This window comes from Lissotriton vulgaris, chromosome 1_1 (assembly GCF_964263255.1).
Source record: "Lissotriton vulgaris chromosome 1_1, aLisVul1.2, whole genome shotgun sequence".
Taxonomy (NCBI): domain Eukaryota; kingdom Metazoa; phylum Chordata; class Amphibia; order Caudata; family Salamandridae; genus Lissotriton; species Lissotriton vulgaris.
In genome coordinates, this window is record NC_141685.1 from 888,857,933 (window position 1) to 888,878,016 (window position 20,084).

The window sequence follows — 20,084 nt, forward strand, 5'->3', positions numbered from 1 at the left end:
GTCAACCTACCATTCTAATTCTTATATTTCCTTTCATCTGCTGGAGTATCGTCAGATAATCATAAAAAATGTATTCTGTATTTACCTTCGTGGTGACTTTATGGGGAAGGGTTGAAAAAATATCATATGAAAACACGTGGAACAGTTACCTACTGTAAAAATCACCTTTGGCTTCTCTAAATCATCTAAACTACACACAGGTGGTATGCATCACTGCAGCAGCTTAAGAAAAGGTTTTTACCTATGTGTTTCATTTCTTTCATCCTTTTAAAATAGACAAATAAAAGAGCGGCTGAAAAGAAGTCAATTGCATTTTTGGTTAGTGGTCAATTCTAATCTGAATATTTAAATTTTTTGAGTTTTACAGATATGTGTTACTGGGGAGATTTCACATTACAACAATATATTTGTAAATGCAATAGGTTTCACTTATATGATTAATAATACACGTTTTTAGGTCGAGCTAGAGTACGGATGCGAAGCATGCATCTAGCTCGACAGCTATTGTTGCCCGTCTCCTGGATATCTGATACAGCGTTCGGCCACGCGCTTCTGGTGTCTCAGATTTGTCCGTGTGAGCGCGCTTTTGCTGCTGGCTGCTTGCTGTGTGGGTGCGGTTTCGCTTTCAGTTATGTCTTTCGCAAGATGTGTAGTGCTAGGTGCTGGCGTTCTGCTGTTTGGAGCGCGCTTGTGTAAACATCTGATATAGTTAGTTTGTTTAAACATATTAAAATGAAATGCTTACAACAAGTGCAGTACTCACCGGGCTCGCACCATCTGGAACAAGGCAGGCTTCTCATAGGAGCCCGGCAGAGCACTCGAGCTCCTCTGCCAGGCCAGCACGAAGCAGGGCTCTCCCCTTAGGCATGGGAGCCCCGCAGTCTCCCCGCTGGTCTTCACCCGGGCCCCCTCCTGGGACCCGAGACTTCAGCTGCAGCACTTCGCGTTTGCGCCGGGTCTCGCTCATCAAAACGAAACTTAGCAGTGGCATTAGCGCGCATGCGCAGGCAGCCCCCGCCCTCCCACTCCTCACAGCTCGGATACAGAAGGCAGCCAGGTCTGTACTGTCTCCTTCTGGCACACGGGAGTGATTTGCAGGTTGCTTGGAAGTAACTGGGTAAGGCGCTTGTTTTTCTTTGACTTTCCCATTTGACAGATAAAAGTATGCTGCAACAGAGGTAAAACCACTTTAATCTCCAGAGCATTGAAGTTGATACTGGGCAGCGATCGTGAGCATCTTGTACAGCTTGCGCCTAAGTAGTTGTGAAGCTCGGTGACACGTTGTGTGAAAGGCGTTGCATCTCTGTGCAGGCACTTGCTGATTGTGGTAGTGTGTTGTCTTTTTTTTAAGTCAATATAGGATTGTTTCCGTTAAAAGTTTTAACTGTCATTGTTTAATATATTTTTATTGTGTTTGAATGGCCTATTTCACTATTATCTTATTTGGTTTTCAGAAAGTGATCGTTGATCTGCCAATGTAAGTATCCTCTACAGTTATACTCGCTTGCAGCGCAACTTTGAGGGTGTGACCCCACTAGTACAAGGGCGGTTTTCCTATAGTATTCCCTATTTCCGTGCCATATACCTGTGTTCGCTTTACACTGTGCCTTAGATGCATTGCGCTCTCTATGCTCTCCCAGGGGCCCTGTCCGCCTCCTGCGTATACGGTGCCTGGCACTGCTGCCGGGCTCTCCAGTTACAGGGAGCTGTGCTCCAATCAGTGCCTAGGGGAGTCCCAGGTGGCCCCCACCGAGGTCAGGGTGGTCTGAAGCGGCCAAAAGATGTCATGGCCCCCAGGGGCCGCAGGTAACAGGTCAGCAACTTCACCTGCCGTGCCCCCCTACTTTCCCCTTTCTAGCAGCACCAAGCCCTGGTTCTGCCGTGGCTGTCTCTCACCTTCCATGAGGTGCGGCTCCCGTCTGTCCGCCTCCTGCGTATACGGTGCCTGGCACTGCTGCCGGGCTCTCCAGTTACAGGGAGCTGTGCCCCAATCAGTGCCTAGGGGAGTCCCAGGTGGCCCCCACCGAGGTCAGGGCGGTCTGAAGCGGCCAAAAGATGTCATGGCCCCCAGGGGCCGCAGGTAACAGGTCAGCAACTTCACCTGCCGTGTCCCCCTACTTTCCCCTTTCTGGCAGCACCAAGCCCCGGTTCTGCCGTGGCTGTCTCTCACCTTCCATGAGGTGCGGCTCCCGTCTGTCCGGCCTTAGCTTTATTCTGCCCTATGTTCTCGCAGCCCCCCTCCTGCCCTCGGTCACTAGCCTGTTCACAGCCCCATCTCCACTCTCACCTCTCCTCGAACTCTCCCCCCTCTGCCGACCTTCACATCCACTGATGCGCCCTCTCCTACGTGCAGCGCCCCTGCTGCCTCCTCAGGCCTCGGTGTCCCTTCCCCGCCTCCCCCTCTCTTCAGAGGGGTGCTGCACACCCCAGATCCACGTTCAAACTTATTTTTACCATCGCCCATATTCGAGTTACTCCTTATTCACCGCCTTGCCACCCCTTATTCACTAACCCGCCATTCACACCTTTCCTGCCCATTCACCACCCTCCTGTCCATTCACCGCCGTCCTGCCAAGTCACCCCTCTCCCCCATTCACCCCTCTCCTGCCCATTCCCCCTCTCCTGCCCATTCACCGCTCTCCTGCCCATTCACCGCTCTCTTGCCCATTCACCGCTCTCCTGCCCATTCACCGCTCTCCTGCCCAACACCCCTCTCCTGCCCAACACCCCTCTCCTGCCCAACACCCCTCTCCTGCCCAACACCCCTCTCCTGCCCAACAACCCTCTCCTGCCCAACACCCCTCTCCTGCCCAACACCCCTCTCAAACCAGTAAATTCTCTCCTGCCCATAAACGCTCTCCTGTCCATTCACCCCAGTCACCCCTCTCCAGCCCAGTCACCCCTCTCCAGCACTCACTCTATCCATCTATTGCATCACCACAGCATCACTCAGCCCCACCACCGCATCACTCAGGAGCACCACAACATCATTATGCGCTACCACAGCCTCACTGAACGCCACAGCATTACTCGTAGCCACCACATCACTCAGTGCCAGCACAGCATCAATCTGTGCAACCATTCAACAACAACTGGTTCAAATATGTTCTCTCAATGTTTCAAGGTTTATTACAAATGTCACAAAAAGATGTTATTTTACTTCTGTTCTTGGATTTTCGTCACAATAAAATACAATGAACTTAATCTTCACAAAAGTTATTTACCTAAGCTATTGCCATTATAAATTAAAATAACTTTTATTTAAGTATTAATGATTAAAAAAATTAAAAGCCATTGTTATTTGTAATATCAGTACATCTAAGTCACGTAAATACAACACATATTGCATTACAAATGCTATAGGTGTCACATTTGTGAAAGTTAAAACTATTGGCATTATAAATGTCAAAGCTATTAATTTAGCTATTTTCAAAACCAACACATAAATAAAAAAATTGTCATTTACAATACCAATAGCTCAAACTTTCCGAATGCGAGACCTATTGCATTGCAAATGCTTGTTGTTGTATGTTGTAGCTTGGTGAGTAGTTGTGCAAGATCAGTTATTAAAACTGTGTTAAAGGGTTTGACTTGTATATTGAGAAAGGCAATATATTGTGCTGTTATTGGTAGTATAAAGAGGGGAGATTAGGCAAACGGGGGAGGACAAAGAAAACAAAAACATATTCCCGAGAAGTACAGTGTGAATGCAGGTGAGGCCAGGGACCGAGATTAGGAGAGACACTCGCCACGTGTTCCTGGCTGCACCTTGCTCTGACTGGAAAGATATCTTGCAGCGATAAATGCTGAGTCGTGCCACAGGGATACCTTGTGTTCCTCTACACAGAGAACTTAATGTTCATCCCTGTTGTCTGAAGGGAAACGATTTAAAAGAACCAGAGATTAGTTTATTGTATGGGTGCGAATGGTGTCAAAAAGATGGGAGCTGTATCTGTGGGAAAAGAAATAAATAAAATGGGGGGGAAGCAATGAAGTGTGACCCGAGAGCAGGATGCAAGACATGGGGAGGAGAGAGACGGTCTGCAGATGCACTTGTAAAGCATACTTGTTAGGAAATTCAAACAAGCAACACAAGTAAAGAGGTTAAGTGCTAGGTTAGCTTCTGAAGGCAATTTTGTGCTATTGGCTCGGACCCAGAAAACACACTAAAGAGATGAGAAAAGGATGTGGTGTAGCAGTCGGAACTGCCGACTTCAGACCTGGGGACTACATTTCAAGTCTCGGCATCAGCTCAACATCCTGTGATTCTGGGCAAATCATTTAATCTCCCTGTGACTACAAAAATGTATATGTATCCAGATTTTTCCTCGGACAAATTTGTTCTGGCACTGAAAGCAAGTAAGGGGGGTAAAGCCGAGGGCCTAACTGGATCCCTATTGACCTGTTTAAATTTAATATTGAGTTTTTGGGCCCTATTCTTACTATTTAAGAAGGGTGACCGTAACAACCCAGCGCAATACAGGCCTATCTCTTCTGGAATACCTGGTTAAGGTGGCTGGTTGCATGCTTTTAGGACGACATCAGGACTGGGACGAAACAAATAATACTATCTCGGACCTACAGTACGGTTTTAGGGCGGGGTTGGGAACTGTTGAGCAGGCCATTAATTTAGATCTACTAATTGGCAGGTACGTTCATATGAAAGGTGGCAATTTGTTTTTAGTTTTTGTGGATTTATTTTCTGCTTTTAAATTGGTAGTGCATGATAAGCTATGGGCACCCATGGCCGCTATGGGCGTGGACTGCACTATTGTGAACTTCCTTAGAGATTTGTACATCCAAGGCAGAGGTAGAGTACGTTATGGCCTTAACGGCATCTGTACTGAGCCATTTAAAATAGGAAGAGGGGTACGCCAGGGATGCGTAATGGCCTCCTTCCTGTTCAATCTCTATATTAATAGCGTAGGCGACATACTGGCAAGCAAACGTGTTCACCTACCCCAGGTGGGACATCGGCCTATACCAGCACTATGCTGATGCCGCCGTGTTAATGGCCAGCATTCCCATTGCTCTGCAGCGTCTAGTTGTTGAGTTTACTCAGTTCATGCAAAACCTTGGGCTAAAAATTAATATCCGCAAAACCTTTGCCAAGAAGATCGGGAAGAAGGCCACTCGTTGTTGTGACATCCTTATTGATGGTTCCACAATACAGTTCACAGAGTCATTCTCATATCTGGGCATTGTCTTCAATCAATCGGGGCTTTGGCAAGGGGCGATCAAATCAAGGCGACTCCACTTTATGAAAACAACAATGACTCTATTAAGTTTTGCTGACAGCTTGGCTTTAAACATCCGAAGGAAATGATGACAATTTATAAGGCCAAATGTAGATTCCACTGCTATGTACGGGCTGAGCTCTGGGGGCATGGAAAGATTGATAGAACTACATCTTGAAAAAAATGTTTTTCTTAGGTCTCTCCTTGCTTTCCTGAAAAGTAGCTCAACCTATGTGTGTCACGCAGAACTAGGAGCCCCCTACATAGCAGATTTGATCAGTATCCAGCCAGTGCTATTATGCCACAAAACATGGTCATCTGAACATAAAATTCTAAATCGAGCCATGATTTCTGATGGCCAAAAACCCTCACATGCCCATAACATCCCATGGCTCAAATATGTGTACAATTTTCTGACAGACCTCGGCCATCCCGAATATTTAAATTTCCCCGAGAGTCTGGCCAATGTTCAAAGGAAAGCCTTGAAAGTAAAATGCATCTCATTATTGGAGGAAATCAGATTAGCGTCTGAAATCTGTGGACCCACTGTGTTGAGTAATTCAATTATCTTGATTAGTTCTTATATGCAACCATATCTAGCCAATGTGATTAATTTGCGCCACAGGTTTGTGTTAACCCGTTTTCGGTTGGATATTTTCCACCGTCTAATTAGTTTTCCTACTACGAACTGGTCACCTGACCTGGGGAATTGCAAGTGTGATCATATCTCACCACTGAACATCATGTATACCGTGCTTTTCTGTAAACACTTTTCAGAGTTGAGACAGAATCTCATTAAACCCTTGTGATTACAGTTGGGTTTTACACAATGCCGTCCGGCTTTTATTTATCTGCAAATGCTACTGGATATTTTTATTTGTGCAGTAATGTCACGACTTTTGCTGGCCATGATTAACTACATGAAGCAGTTGTAAGCAGTTGTAAATAGTAATTAAGTGATTGTGCAGTGATGACAGTCTTTTTTCTTTTCTTTTTAGTATTCTTGTTTTTATATAGAATAACGTTTTGTACTTTACTTTGTAAACTGCTGTCATGGATGTATTTTTGTAGCTTTTATGATTCACTTTGTGATTTCGAATAAAGCTTATTTTGATTGTTTGATTGATTGATTGATTGAATATGTAATATAACTGGTGCTCATGAACAGCACAAATTACATTTGACTAAACTGCAAGCATGAGAATTTAACTCATAAACGCATAACATTTACCCCTCCCTCACATAACAAACCACAGAAAATATGGTGAAATCAAACTACTTGCTGCAGGCTGTAAAATATATGTGTTTTTTAAACAACGACAGGCTGGTTGTGGAGTTTTGCAGCGGTATCTCTTGGTTTTTAACACTGTGTTACAGCTCGGGTGGACTAGGTAAAGAGTTTGAAAGAGGTGTGATTTTGTTAGAAAGAGTGCTGCATAATAAAGGTGTAAAAGCAGCCTTCCATGACACTTGCAGCAAGATCCTGCAGCTACTAAAAGAAAATCTGCCTAAAGGGTTGAGTTCAGTCTTGGAAGGAGAGGCAGCGAAGGCCATTGAGGGGTCAGAGAGGAAGCAAAGACGACAGGGGAAGCAAGAAGAAAAAGCACTTGTTGATGGATGCGGCTCACACAAAGTGCATTTTGAAAGGGGACAAAGTTGTAAAATTATTTTCCCAAATTTACATGACCCCAAAATTCCAAGTTGTTTTCAAGTTCTAAAAGTTGCCAACTGTAGCCATTGTAGAAGTCTTGTCTTGGGGATAGATGAAATAAACGCCTTAGAGTAAATGAAAATAAAATAATGTTTACTTGTTAGGCAATTGGTTTGATAACTTGCAAATCCACTGAAATGAATGGGTGTCCTATGATGAAGTTGAACGGAGTGTATTTAAGGCATATGACATCCTTGCTACGCCTCTGCTTGATTTGCTTAAAGGGCCTTCCATTCATACAGCTGAAGAAATCAAGGCTCTGGGAGAGGATGTGGCGTTGCAGCCAGAGCTGCCAACTTTAGAGCTGGGCAACCTGGTTCAAGTCTCAGCATCGCCTTAACATCCTGTAAGCAAATTGCTTCAATTTCCTGTGCCTACAAATATAAAAATATGCAAAGAACTTGCACCAAAGAAACGTTACATTTAAATTTCAAAAGCTGCACAGTCACCAAGAAGTACGTCGAAAAAAAGAGAAATACTCGTTTGTAATTTAAATAGCAAAGAAGTTCAAGCAGATGGAAAGGAGTACTTCGGCCTCGGGACACTGATAAGAAGAAGACAGAACAACAGGAAATTGCATGCTACAACCAATAGGAAAGGAGGAAAAGAAAGTGGCAAGCACACAAACAAATTCAAAGGAAGGTCGGGATGTAAGCCCCTTTTAAGATTTATTTTAAATGTAACAGATTTCGCATGTACAGTGCAAGCACTGTGTAGGCCAAACCTAAAAAGTGATTTGGGGTCCAGTACACCGACAGCATTAAGGGAGATACTATTAGTGAGCATGTTGTGATTCTGACAAAGATCCTAAACAGTTAAACTCCCACAGCCTTTTGCTTTGGCATCCTTTTTCAAATGCTTAAGTTGTGCATGTCTACAGTGCTTCATCTAAAAAGCATAGTGGCGGTTTTTGAAATCATAACCAGTTTTTTTTTTAGAGCAATACAATTTTTAGGTGTCACCGAGACAGCACATGCCTGTCTCTTCGAGACATGCTGTATCTACAAAGTGGGCTTCGAGCACTTCCCATCTTTTTCATTGGTTCCTGTTAGTGCCCACTGTTAGGGCTTGCTTTTGTTTAGTGAATATGAAATGCGTTACTTACCTGTAACAGCAGTTATCCAGTATTGGTGTCTTTCATAGATTCACATGCCTGAATCATTCCCCGTCGTCGAGACGGGAGCCTCCGGTAAATAAAAAAGCAATGTCCATAGACATGCATAGAGAGAAAGGGTCCAAGGGTCTCCCCTTAGTAGCCTTTCCTTGTCCTTATGTAAAAAGGACCAAACTGCCATAGTCAGCCAATCAGCTCCGACCTCCCTCTAGAACCTTCCTGGGAGGAGCCTCAGTCCCTCAGATTTTCGTACGCACCCAGCTAGGTTTGGCGTAATATAGTTCCGAGAGGGAAGTGAGTCCTTCCAGGGGAGGCGGGAGGGTTGCATGTGAATCTATGAAAGACACCAATACTGGATAACTGCTGTTACAGGTAAGTAACGCATTTCTTATCCAGTATTAGGGGTGTCTTTCATAGATTCACATGCCTGAATCAGAGTAGCTAGCAATCATAGTAGCACATTTGTAAAACAGAGATGCTCTGCCGTCATAGTAGATAATGCATATAGTATCATACAATAAAGAGACAGCTTAGACATAATATCATCAGAGCAATAATGTGCATACCTGGAAGGCGGGATGTAGGAAGGCTCACCTTACTGAAAGAGATGGCGAAGCACCGCCTGGCCTACTGCCGCATCCTTCTGAAGTTCGATATCCAGGCAGTAGTGTCTGGAGAAAGTATGCGGTGACTTCCAGGTCGCCGCCCTGCAGATGTCCAGGATCGGCACTCCAGCAAACAGTGCTGCCGACGTAGACATCGCTCTGGTCGAGTGAGCCAGAACCCGGTCATTCAAAGGCCGGCCGGCCTTTTCGTGGCAGAACGAAATCGCCGAGGAGATCCATCTGGAGATGCTTTGCTTCGTGAGGGGTAGGCCCCTTCGTGGTCTGCTGTATGCCACGAACAGCTGTGAGGATTTTCTGAGATCCTTAGTCTTGTCCAGGTAGAACTTCAGGCACCTCATAAGGTCCAAAGAATGCAGCGACCTTTCCGCTGCTGTGGAAGGGTTGGCAAAGAATGACCTAAGGACCAATGGTTCGTTGAGATGGAAGTCCGAAGGTACTTTTGGAATGAACTTAGGGTTTGGTCGAAGTATCACCCTATCATGTCTGAATTGCAGATATGGTTCCTGTATGGACAAGGCTTGCAGCTCGCTAACCCTTCTGGCCGAAGTTAGAGCGAGCAAGAGCGCTGTTTTCCATGAGAGGTGTTGAAGAGATGCCCTGTGAATGGGCTCAAACGGGTGACGCATGAGCTGGTTGAGTACCAGGTTAAGCCGCCATGTGGGAGGTACTTTCCGAGGCCTCGGGAAGGATCTGTATAGCCCTTTGAGGAATTGCTTGACCAGTCGACTAGACCACAGAGAAGGTCCTGTGACCGTTCTGGTGAACCTCGAGATTGCTGCCAGGTGAACTTTGATGGACGCATGCGCCAGTCCCGACTGGGCCAAATGCAGGAGGTATGGTAATATCTGTTCAGGTGTGATGGCGAGGGGCCGTAGGCCCTGGTCTGAACACCATATGCAGAACCTCTTCCATTTGAGACAGTAGGTCTTGTTCGTACTGTCTGCCCTTGCTTTGGCTAGTACATCCCTGCAGTCCTGTGGGATATTCAGGCCACCGAACTCTCTGTGCTCAGGAGCCAGGCTGATAATTTGAGCGATTGGAGGTTCGGGTGCTGCACTTGCCCGTTGGACATCGTCAGAAGGGCCGGGTGTTGGTTCAGGCGAATCGGTGATCTGATGGAGAGTCGAAGCAGATCCGAGAACCAGTGTTGCCTCTGCCAGGACGGGGCAATCAGGATCAGGGTGCATGGTTCCGCCTTCATCTTCCTGAGGAGCTGTGGAATCATCGGGAATGGAGGAAAGGCGTATGCAAAGACGCTGTACCATCCGATGGAAAACGCATTTCCTAGTGATCCTGGTTGGGGATGCCAACTTGCGTAGCTCGGGCATTTGGCGTTCCTCTTGGTGGCAAAGAGGTCGATGTTTGGTACTCCCCAAAGAGAGAAGATGTGAGTGGGGGCGCTGTCCGATAGTTCCCACTCGTGGGAGAGGGACTTTTGCCTGCTCAGGGCGTCCGCGATGGTATTGTCCTTTCCTGGGACGTATTCCGCTTTGAGTTGGATTTCGTGTAGCACCAGCCAGTTCCAGATCGTCTGCGATTCGCGTGAGAGCGAGAGCGAACGTGTTCCCCCTTGTTTGTTTAGATAGTGCATCGTCGTGGTGTTGTCTGTCCTGACGAGCACTGGGGATTTCTGGATGCGGGGTAAGAAGGCTTGAAGAGCCAGATACACTGCTCTTAGCTCCAAGAGGTTTATATGGAGCGATTGCTCTTGAGAGTCCCATTTGCCGCTGATCTGTAGGTCCTGGAGCACCGCGCCCCATCCCTCTAGGGAGGCGTCCGTTGTTATCACCAGCGGTGATGCTGGGAGGAGAAACGGTAAGCCCACTGTTAGGTTTTGGCGACGTGTCCACCATTGTAGAGCTTTGGAAATTTTCGGTGTGATCCGAAGGATGTCCTCGAAGGAGCCAGTGCTTTGGGTCCATTGGCTCGCGAGCGCCTCCTGCAAGGGTCGCATTCTGAGCCTGCAGTGCGGGATGAGGAGTATGCAGGAAGACATCATCCCCAGGAGGGAGGTGTAAGTCCGAACTTTCAGGTGCGTTGTCTTCGCCACAGCCGTGGCCAGAGATAAGATCTTGTCTGTCCTCTCTTTTGAGGGGAAGGCTTTCGTGCACACTGTGTCCAACATGGCCCCTAGGAAGGTAATCTTTGTTGCGGGGACCATGCATGATTTTTTGAGATTGAGCGTCAATCCCAGATTTTGAAAGAGATTGGTGCAGGCGTTGGAGGACGTGATTGCGTTCCCAGGTGAGGGTGCTTTCACCAGCCAGTCGTCTAGGTAGGGGAAGACCTGGTGGCCCAGTTGACGCAGGAAGGCTGCCACTGGCGCAAGGCATTTCGTGAAAATGCGCGGTGCGGACTTGAGGCCGAACGGCAGGACTTTGAACTGATAGTGACGGCCCGCCACCTCGAATCTTAGGAATTTCCGGTGATTTTTGAGGATGGGGATGTGGTAGTATGCATCCTGGAGATCCAGTGACACCATGAAATCTCCTTTCTCTAGAATGCCCAGGATTTCTTGAATCGTCACCATCCTGAACGATTGGCTCCGCAGGAAGGTGTTGAGTCCCCGGAGATCCAGGATGGGTCTCCACTTGTTTTCTTTTTGTTGTACAAGAAAGAAGTGGGAGTAAAATCCTTTCCCCTTTGAGGATGCCGGAACCCTTTCGATTGCTCCTTTTTGTAGCATTGTCGAAAGTTCCTTCAGAAGCAGGCGTGGATGTTTGTGTGTCCGTCTGCGTGGAGGGGTATTGGGAGGGATGGAGGTGAATTCGAGAGAGTGGCCGAATCGAATAATTTGAAGAACCCACCGTTCCGTGGTGATGTACTGCCAATTGTGGAGGAAATGGGTCAGCTTTCCTCCAATTTGAAAGGATGGATATGGTGTTTGGACTGGCTGGAGTAGTCGGTCACTGGCGGCCGCCAGCGCCCCTCTTGGTATTTTTACCTCTGTAGGTTGATCTTCCGAATGAAGATTGACGGCCTTGCTGTTGTTTGTTTTGGTACTGGCCTTTGTGATTGTATGAGAACGAGGACGAGGACCTGTTTTGATATGAGCCTCGATAGGAGGACTGACCTCTGGGCCTGTTGCCCCGAAAGGACTGGTTTCTAGACTGCAGAGAGCCCAGTGCCCTTGCCGTGTCTGTGTCCTTCTTAATGGCCTGTAGAGCCTCGTCGACCTTTTCTCCAAACAGGTGCTGGCCGTCGAAGGGCATGTCCAGAACCTTTGCTTGGACTTCTTGGCGGAATGAAGTCGCTCTTAGCCATCCCTGGCGTCTCAGTACAGCAGCTCCCGCAAGTTGACGGAAGCCTGTCATGGCTGCGTCAATAGCACAGTCTATGAGTTCCGCTGCAGAAGATTGACCTTCCGCGAGGAGCGCTTTCACCTCACCCTGGACTTCATCAGGCAGTTCCTTCATGTAAGGGGCAATGTCCTCCCACAGCTGGCGATTGTAACGCCCCAGCAAGGCAATGGAGTTGGCCACCTTGATGGACATGGCCGATGTGGATGTGAAACGTTTACCAATCGTGTCAAGTTTTCTGCCCTCTTTGTCTGGGGGAGCGGACAGTGGTGAGGAAGGGTTGCGGGAGTGTTTCTGGGCCGCCTGCGTCACTACCGAGTCCGGTTTGGGGTGACCATTAAGGCAAGCCGCCGCAGTGAGTGGTGCTCTGTATTTCTTATCTAGGCGTGGGACCACCGCCGGCACAGAAGCAGGAGTTAGCATTAACTTCTTTCCTTGTTCCCACAAAAAGTCTATGATCGGAACAGCTTTTGCAGATTTCTGAGTCTGTTCCTTAAAGTCGTGCAGGAAACAGTCAGTTTCCGTGGATTCCACTACCATGTGGAATCTCTTCGCCGCTCTCTCCACCAGCTTGTGGAAGCCAGCAATGTCCACCGGGGGGGAGTCCGCTTGGCGTGGTTGTGGTGAAGCTGGGGATGATGCTATATATTCATCCTCTTCATCCTGGTCCGAGTGGTCCGAGTGAACCTCCTGGACCTCTCCCTCCTCCAGTTCTTCCTCTTCCTCCTCATCGTCCGAAGAAACCACCACTTGAGGCTGGACGTCGTGGTGGGTTTGATGGTGAAGGTGAGTGCGTTCCGGTGCGGACACCTGTACTTGAGCTGGAGGTGTCTGATCCCCCTTGTCCCCTGGTGCGGGACTCTTAGGCGCTTGACCGCCTCTGTTAGCCTCCGGAAAGCGTTGCTTGTAGTCTTGCACAAGAAGTCGTAAGTCATCAACCAGGGTCGCTGGTAAGCATATCATGGGGGTGACTTCAGTGCGGACACTGGCGTGGACGGAGTGTTCCTGGTAGGTGAATTCCTCCTGTTCCTCATCAGTGCTTTGGCATTTTATGTGAAGTTCTGAGACTGAAGTAGCGGGATCCAGATGGTCATCCTCTTCGGATTTCTCGCTTTGGAAAATTTCTTGAGGTGGTTGCTTGTCCACCTTGCTTGGAGACGTCGTTTCCGGGGTAATTAGTGGTTTGCTTGGTTTGCCAGACTGTATGGTAGAGCTGGTCGTCGTCGAGGGGATCGTCGACGGTGGTAGCATCATGGACGGTGCCTCCACCAGTTTCGATTTTTTCCATGGTTCATTCGACGACGAGTCGTCCGTCGACGGTGTCGTCGTCGAGTCCGTCGACAGAGCCTTTGGTGTCGTCGTCGACGGGGTCTTCGTCGACGGGGTCTTCGTCGACGGGGTCATCGACGACGAGTCTCTCGTCGACGGGGTCGTCGACGAGGTCTTCGTCGACGGTGGGGTGGACGAAGGGATCTTGGTCGTCGACGACTGCGAAGTCGTCGTCTTCAACGACGGTGCCTTCGTAGACGATGGCCTCGTCGACGAGACTCTCGTCGACACTCTCGTCGTCGCCGGTTTTGACGACGATGGGCTCGTCGCTGGTGACGGCGTCGTCGACGGTGTGGTCTTCGTTGTCGACATGGTCTTTGTCGTCGACGACGATGTCAGGGGAATAATTGAAGAAACAGGTCTACCTGAAGATGAGGAGGACGTAGTCATCGTCGTCGATGCTGAGGGCGACGATGCTGATGTGGTAGACACTGTGGTTTTGACTGAAGTAGTCCTCTGGCTTTGTCTGGAGGACGGAGCAGGCATTTTAAAGGTTTTATCCTCCTTAGCAGACACTGAAGATGACGCAGATCTCGCCTCTGAAGACTTTTTGTGGGTCTTCGTAGGAGGAGTGTCTGAGGGGCCCGGGGAAGCTTCCCTTGGCCTCTTGTTTGAGACAGCAGAGGTCCTGGAAACGCTGCTCACAGAGGAGTCCAGATTATCTCTGTTCTTAAGCCTGTCCAACCAAATCAGAAGGCGACCTTCCCTGTCTCTCACTGTCTTTTTTGGAAAAGACCGACAGATTGCGCATTTCTCCGAATTATGGTCCGGGTAAAGGCAATACAAGCACAGGTCGTGCCTATCATCCACATGTATGCTTTTCTTGCTGCAGGAAGAGCAGGCCCTGAACAGGGCTTTCTTCCCCGAGTCAGACATGGGAAAAGCAGTAGAAACACACACTTACTTCAGGGATAGTGTGTTGAAGAAGTCCTTGAAGAGTTTTGAGGTTTCAGAGAACACTTTCAAAGAAAGTTTGGTGAAATTAGAGTAATCCTGAGGAGAGCTCAGGTAGGAGACTCCCTAGCACAACGTGCGGTAGAAAATCTGAGGGACTGAGGCTCCTCCCAGGAAGGTTCTAGAGGGAGGTCGGAGCTGATTGGCTGACTATGGCAGTTTGGTCCTTTTTACATAAGGACAAGGAAAGGCTACTAAGGGGAGACCCTTGGACCCTTTCTCTCTATGCATGTCTATGGACATTGCTTTTTTATTTACCGGAGGCTCCCGTCTCGACGACGGGGAATGATTCAGGCATGTGAATCTATGAAAGACACCCCTAATACTGGATAAGTTTAGTAGTCCCTCCTTTTGGTCTTTTGTAACCTTGCATGAGGACTGTCCCTGTTACATGTACTCTTAAGTGCTCTTACTCTTATTCATGATACTCTGTGACCACTCTTTTCTTTTTGGGTGGCTTGCTGCTGCTCAATAACAACAGGCCTCGCTTATCTTAGTATTTATGGCTTCTTTTTTTTGTGGCTTGTTTTTTGTAGGCACCGGGAGAGTCCGGTTTCCCAGTTCCAAATTCATCAGCTCTCTATGTTTTGCCATATCCTCTGTATAAAGCAATTTAGTGTCTCCTGGAGCATATATCTTCACTATGCACTGCAGTAATTAAGGAAAAAAAAACATCTGCATGCCTATTGATGGTAATTCAGGCCGGGTGAAATTAGAGTATTCTATTCCTTTTTTTGGGCTGTTCTCACTTTTAGCCCCTGCTGTGGTTTCCTAAGTGATGCAGCAATGACCAATGGAATTGCTGCTTCCCCCTCTTATTCTGTACTGGGAAATGCATGGGAGTGACGAGAGGTAAGCTCACTGAAGCCTGAAACTTAAATGCATTTTAAAGAAGTGATTTGGGGTTAAACAGCAAAAGCAGCATTTCACAGATAATGTTGCTTAAATTAGTTTAATGTTTTCCTCGTAGTTACCAATGTCTGTTCCACCAGGAATGGGGATTTGACAGTAAAGCAGAGGTTTCATTCCTACTTGTTTTGCTGTACGGTTTATTCCGTGGAATGTGGTTTACGGAGTGGCAGGGCAGAGCCTGGCACGTTTGTCCTTCCTGACTTAGCTGCATTAACAGAAGCATGTTTTAACCTGGGGCATGGAGCATTAACAAACTGCACCCCTCTTCCCCCCCCCCCCCCCCAACAACCAGAGATGGAAGATTCCGCCCCCCCCCCCCCCCCCAAAAAAAGCATACCCAAAAAAATCAACCGGAGGTGGAGGATCCATCCGGTCGTGCGAGCTACATAGTGTAATATGCAAAGTGAGTGTGTGTTGGGTTGGGAGAGGCTGGGGTGGTGCCGTGCTTGTGACCGCTGCTCATGTGCATTGCCATTATTAACATTTATTTTTCCTGCTATTGTTGTGTCGTAATTATAAAGATCTCTGGTGCTTGTGGAAGCGCTATATACAACTCTCAATATCATAATAAAGTGGGGATGATGACCATCCTTGCACACTTTGCCTATGATAACGTGGTCACCGCTTTTGACCTCAATGGAGTCACCCTACAAAGCCTTCTGATGGCACCCCACTTAGGGGCTTCGGAGTTTGGTGGGATGCAAGGGGCTTCAGAGTTTGGTGGGATGGAGTGTATAGCTGTGCGGCCAGGCACTGCTGCTTTCTTCACCTGCCCTTTTGCGCCCTTATGGAAACTATTAGCAGCCTTGTCACCTCATGCCCTCCCACCCACCTGCACATGCTTTCACACAGCAGTAAACTGTAGCACATGTGCTCCCGTAACCATGGCCTCCCTCCGACTCCTTGCATCTTGTCTGCAGTCTTTCAACAATGATGAGTCTTCATGGCGCGGCTGGCTCCTCCCAATTAATTGCTTTATCCACAAGCACCTCATTCATATTGTTGGTCATTATTAATTCGTCAAAAGTCAATTAGGTTTTTTCTTAAAACTGGAAACATCCTACTTGCAAGAGTATGACTTCTAAACGTTTGTTTAATCAAACAGTAAGCTATTTCCATTAATGTGTTCAATCAATAGCTTAAAATACTTAACCCTACTTTGAATCATGTTCAGAATGAGGTCAGCGAGCCAAGCAATCACTTGGTTGCAATGGTAAAGAACCTCTGAACCAATTTCTGCTGACAATTTACAACCACAAAGTTCTGGAGCCTCTTGTTGCAGGGATTTGCCTGAATTAGGGGCGTTTTGGGGTGAATTTACAGTCAGTTGTGCCCATGTTTCTAATGCTTGATACCAGTGTTTTTGACACCCAATCTGGGTTTAGGGCAGGCTATAGAACAGAGACTGCTCTATTGGAAGTGGCAGAAATAATACGAGAAACAATGGATCAGGGTAACTACGCAATGTTAGTGCTGCTGGACTTCTCCAATGCAATTTGACACTGTTTCACACCCGATCCTTCTGGAGAGGCTTGAGCAGATGGGTGTGGGAGGCATCGTCCTAAATTGGTTTCACTCCTGTCTAGAAGGCCGATCCCAGAAAATCTGTCTAAACCCGTATGTATCCACTGCCCGCCCGATTGTTTGTGGAGTCCCTCAGGTTTCGGCCCCGAGTCTAACCCTTTTTAATATTTATCTCGCCTCAATCATTGAACAATATGGTGTCAAAGTGATCTCATACGCTGATGACACCCAGCTGGTGTTTTCTTTCAGGGACCACTCTGAGGCAGTTTTTACCAATTTTAAACAATGCCTGATTAACATCTCATCATGGATGACTGCCAACTGTTTAAAGTTAAACACAGACAAAACAGAAGTTCTGTTTTTTAATCAACCATCACCACCAAAAACATTTGGTGGCCTAGGGAACTGAATGCACCTCCTCTGTCAGTCTCGTCAGCGAGAAATTTAGGGTTTAAATTGGACTCCACTTTCTCAGGAAAAGCCCAGATAGCCCACATCTCGTCCTTCTGGAAGATGAAAACTTTAAGGAGAATCCTTCATCTCCTTCCAATGGAATGAAGGAAAACGGTAGTGCATGCACTGATTACCTCTCAGCTGGACTACACCAACAGCTTTGACTTGGGTCTCCCAGACTACCTCATCAGAAAGCTGCAGGTTTTTCAAAATGCAGCCGCTAGGCTTATTAGGAACGTTCTACTTCGCCATCAATTCAATTTAATTTGGTCCTTATTTCGATTCTTAAAATCATTGAAGACACATGTAATAATACAACACTTTAAAAAAAGTTCGTACAAATATACGTCAATTATGTAAAGACTAAACTCCTAAAAATACCTTAAAAATCTACATATAAGTTATGTTGCTAAGAACAATAAAACTATTATGTTACAGCAATCGATTTCACAACTCAAGATCAAACAATCTCATAAATTCCTAGATATAAAGGCACTACTTAACCATACACTATTCACTATTGTGCCTATCTGCATATGGTAGAGAATAGTAGAACCAGTGGGTAAACAATAGTGTGTGCTTGACCTCTCATTCATCACGTACAAGGTCCCTCTTTTGTTCCTTTCTACTTAAAACACTTAGCTCGAATCCCCCACATCCAGCTCAAAAATGTGGTTGTTGCCACTACTATAGGTTTGTGTGTGTTGGTTTTCAATATACAATATGAATTAATGCTTGATCTTGTGCCCATATTGGCACAAATTGGCCTAAGCCAATTGTTCCTGGGGCGCTTGTAAGCTGGACACGCAAACAGGATGTGAAGAACTGTTTCATCCTGAATATTGCACGATTCGCATCTGATAGTCGGTGGGATTTGCCAATTTTGCATAAAGGATTTTGTCGGGAGTGTGCCAACCCTTAGTTAATGGTACAATTTTCTATCCAGGGGCGGATGTATGTCGTTACTACGCATGCTTTTACAACGCATGCCTTTACCACGCAGGTTTTACAACGCAAGTCGTTAGAACGACTTGCGTTGGGGTGTGCTGGATAGTGAATAGTTTAATTTACTATTCCAACTCCAGTCCCCGTGGATAGTAGGGAAGGTTTTGGATAGTAAATTAAACTATTCCCTATCCTACACAGCCCCCCAGCGCAAGTCGTTGTAACGACTTGCATTGTAAAAGTTGCGTGGTAAAGGTACTTTGTGGTAAAAGTTGTGTTGTAAATGCTGTTCCCCCCAGGGGCTTTAGTATAAAATCCCAATTACGACTCGAACCTGGTATCTTGTTTGTGTTCCATAAAAACACCAGAAAGGGAAGTATTGATCGTGCATGACATGGACTTAGATTTCACCATGGCCCAATAAAGCTTCCTTAAATAATTTTTTAGATGGAAATAGATTGCTTTCTGGAATTTCCCACAAACGTCTATACCCCATTTCCACCAGAGTATACTTTATTTTTTGTAACCATAAAATGCTACTCGATGTGTCGGCCCATTTTACGTCTTTCAGAGCATCGGCATAATGAACCAACTGTGGGGTAGTACAAAACCTTCTCCAGTGCGCTACTGGCCTAAATCAAGCCAAGTCCTCAAGAGTACTACAACCTAAATCGAGATGAAGGGGTTTAAGGGGAGTGGAATGGGGAGGCCTGTTAAGGTTCTCAAGAATTTATTCTGGGCTACAGTTAGTGAGGAAACATTTTCGAAGCCCCAGAGCTCCGCTCCATAAAGAATAGAGGCCCTGACCTTAGCATTGTAGATTGTTAAGGCTGGACTTACCGATTTTGTTTTTGTCAATCTATGTTCTTTTAATAGGGCACCTGCTAATTGGACATGCTTTAGAGTCATCAGATCTATCTGAGGTTTTCAATTTAGCTTCTTGCCCAGATTCACTCCCAAGTATATAAATACATCAGATTGTTCCAACTGTTATGTTATGTTAACATTATTTATACAGCGCACAGCTGCCCCAGCAAAGGGGCGTCCTGGCGCTTAGACAGATACTACAACATAACACGCAGGAAAAGGGAAAAAAAAGGAGGAACGACTACCCAGGAACAGGAAACAAAAAAGTTTTAATGGCACGCCTGAAGGCGGACAGATTATTCAAAGCTTGAATGTGTACCGGGAGCGAGTTCCACAACCCCGCGGCAAGCACCCGGTAAGAGCGGCCACCCATTCTCCTAAGTTTAAAACGGGGACAAACTGCAAGATGAAGAGCCTCCGATCTCAAAGATCTCGAAGGGATGTAGGGGATGAGCAAGTTGGCAAGTGCTGGCGGCGAGGAGAGCTTCATGATTTTAAAGGCCAGACAGAGCGATTTAAACGTAATCCTTTGTCTGACCGGCAGCCAGTGAAGGGCAGAAATAGTGCTGGAAACCGAGCAATGCCTGGGGAGACCAACAACCTTATTCATGAATACTTTTCCTTGGACCGTTTTGTGTTTATGGAAAATCATGTATTTAGTTTTATCCACATGGACTACCAACTCGTAGTCACTGCAAAAGGTCTCAAATCTATACAGTGCATGCTGCAGCCCTGTTTGCGTCTTGGATAGGATGAGAGTGTCATCCGCAAGGGAGGGGGCATCGGTTGGGTGTGACAAAAAATAATATATAACCCTATCAATAAACAAAGAACAAAATGTAGGGGCCAAGACACACCCTTGCCAGACCCCTTTTGATACTTTAAACCTATCTGTAACCTTGCCCTGCGACTTCCATTGTACCTGCGCAAAGTTGGACTCATGAAGCCTGACAATCAATGCAAGAAGTTCAACTGGCATCCCAAGATCTTTTAGTACCTCCCATAGCTTGTTGCGCGGCACCAAGTCAAACGCGGATTTAAGATCTATAAAGGCTGCGTAGAAGGTAACCTCCGCTATCACTACCCAGCGCCAATAGATCATTATGAAACTGA

General features: G+C 46.8%; 1 protein-coding gene across 2 annotated transcripts in view; it reads right to left on the reverse strand.

Moving 5' to 3' along the window:
* The window catches only part of IFT56 (intraflagellar transport 56), a 331,504-nt gene that overhangs the window by 193,616 nt on the left and 117,804 nt on the right, over nt 1-20,084 (reverse strand). The gene's annotated exons all lie outside the window — the stretch shown is intronic.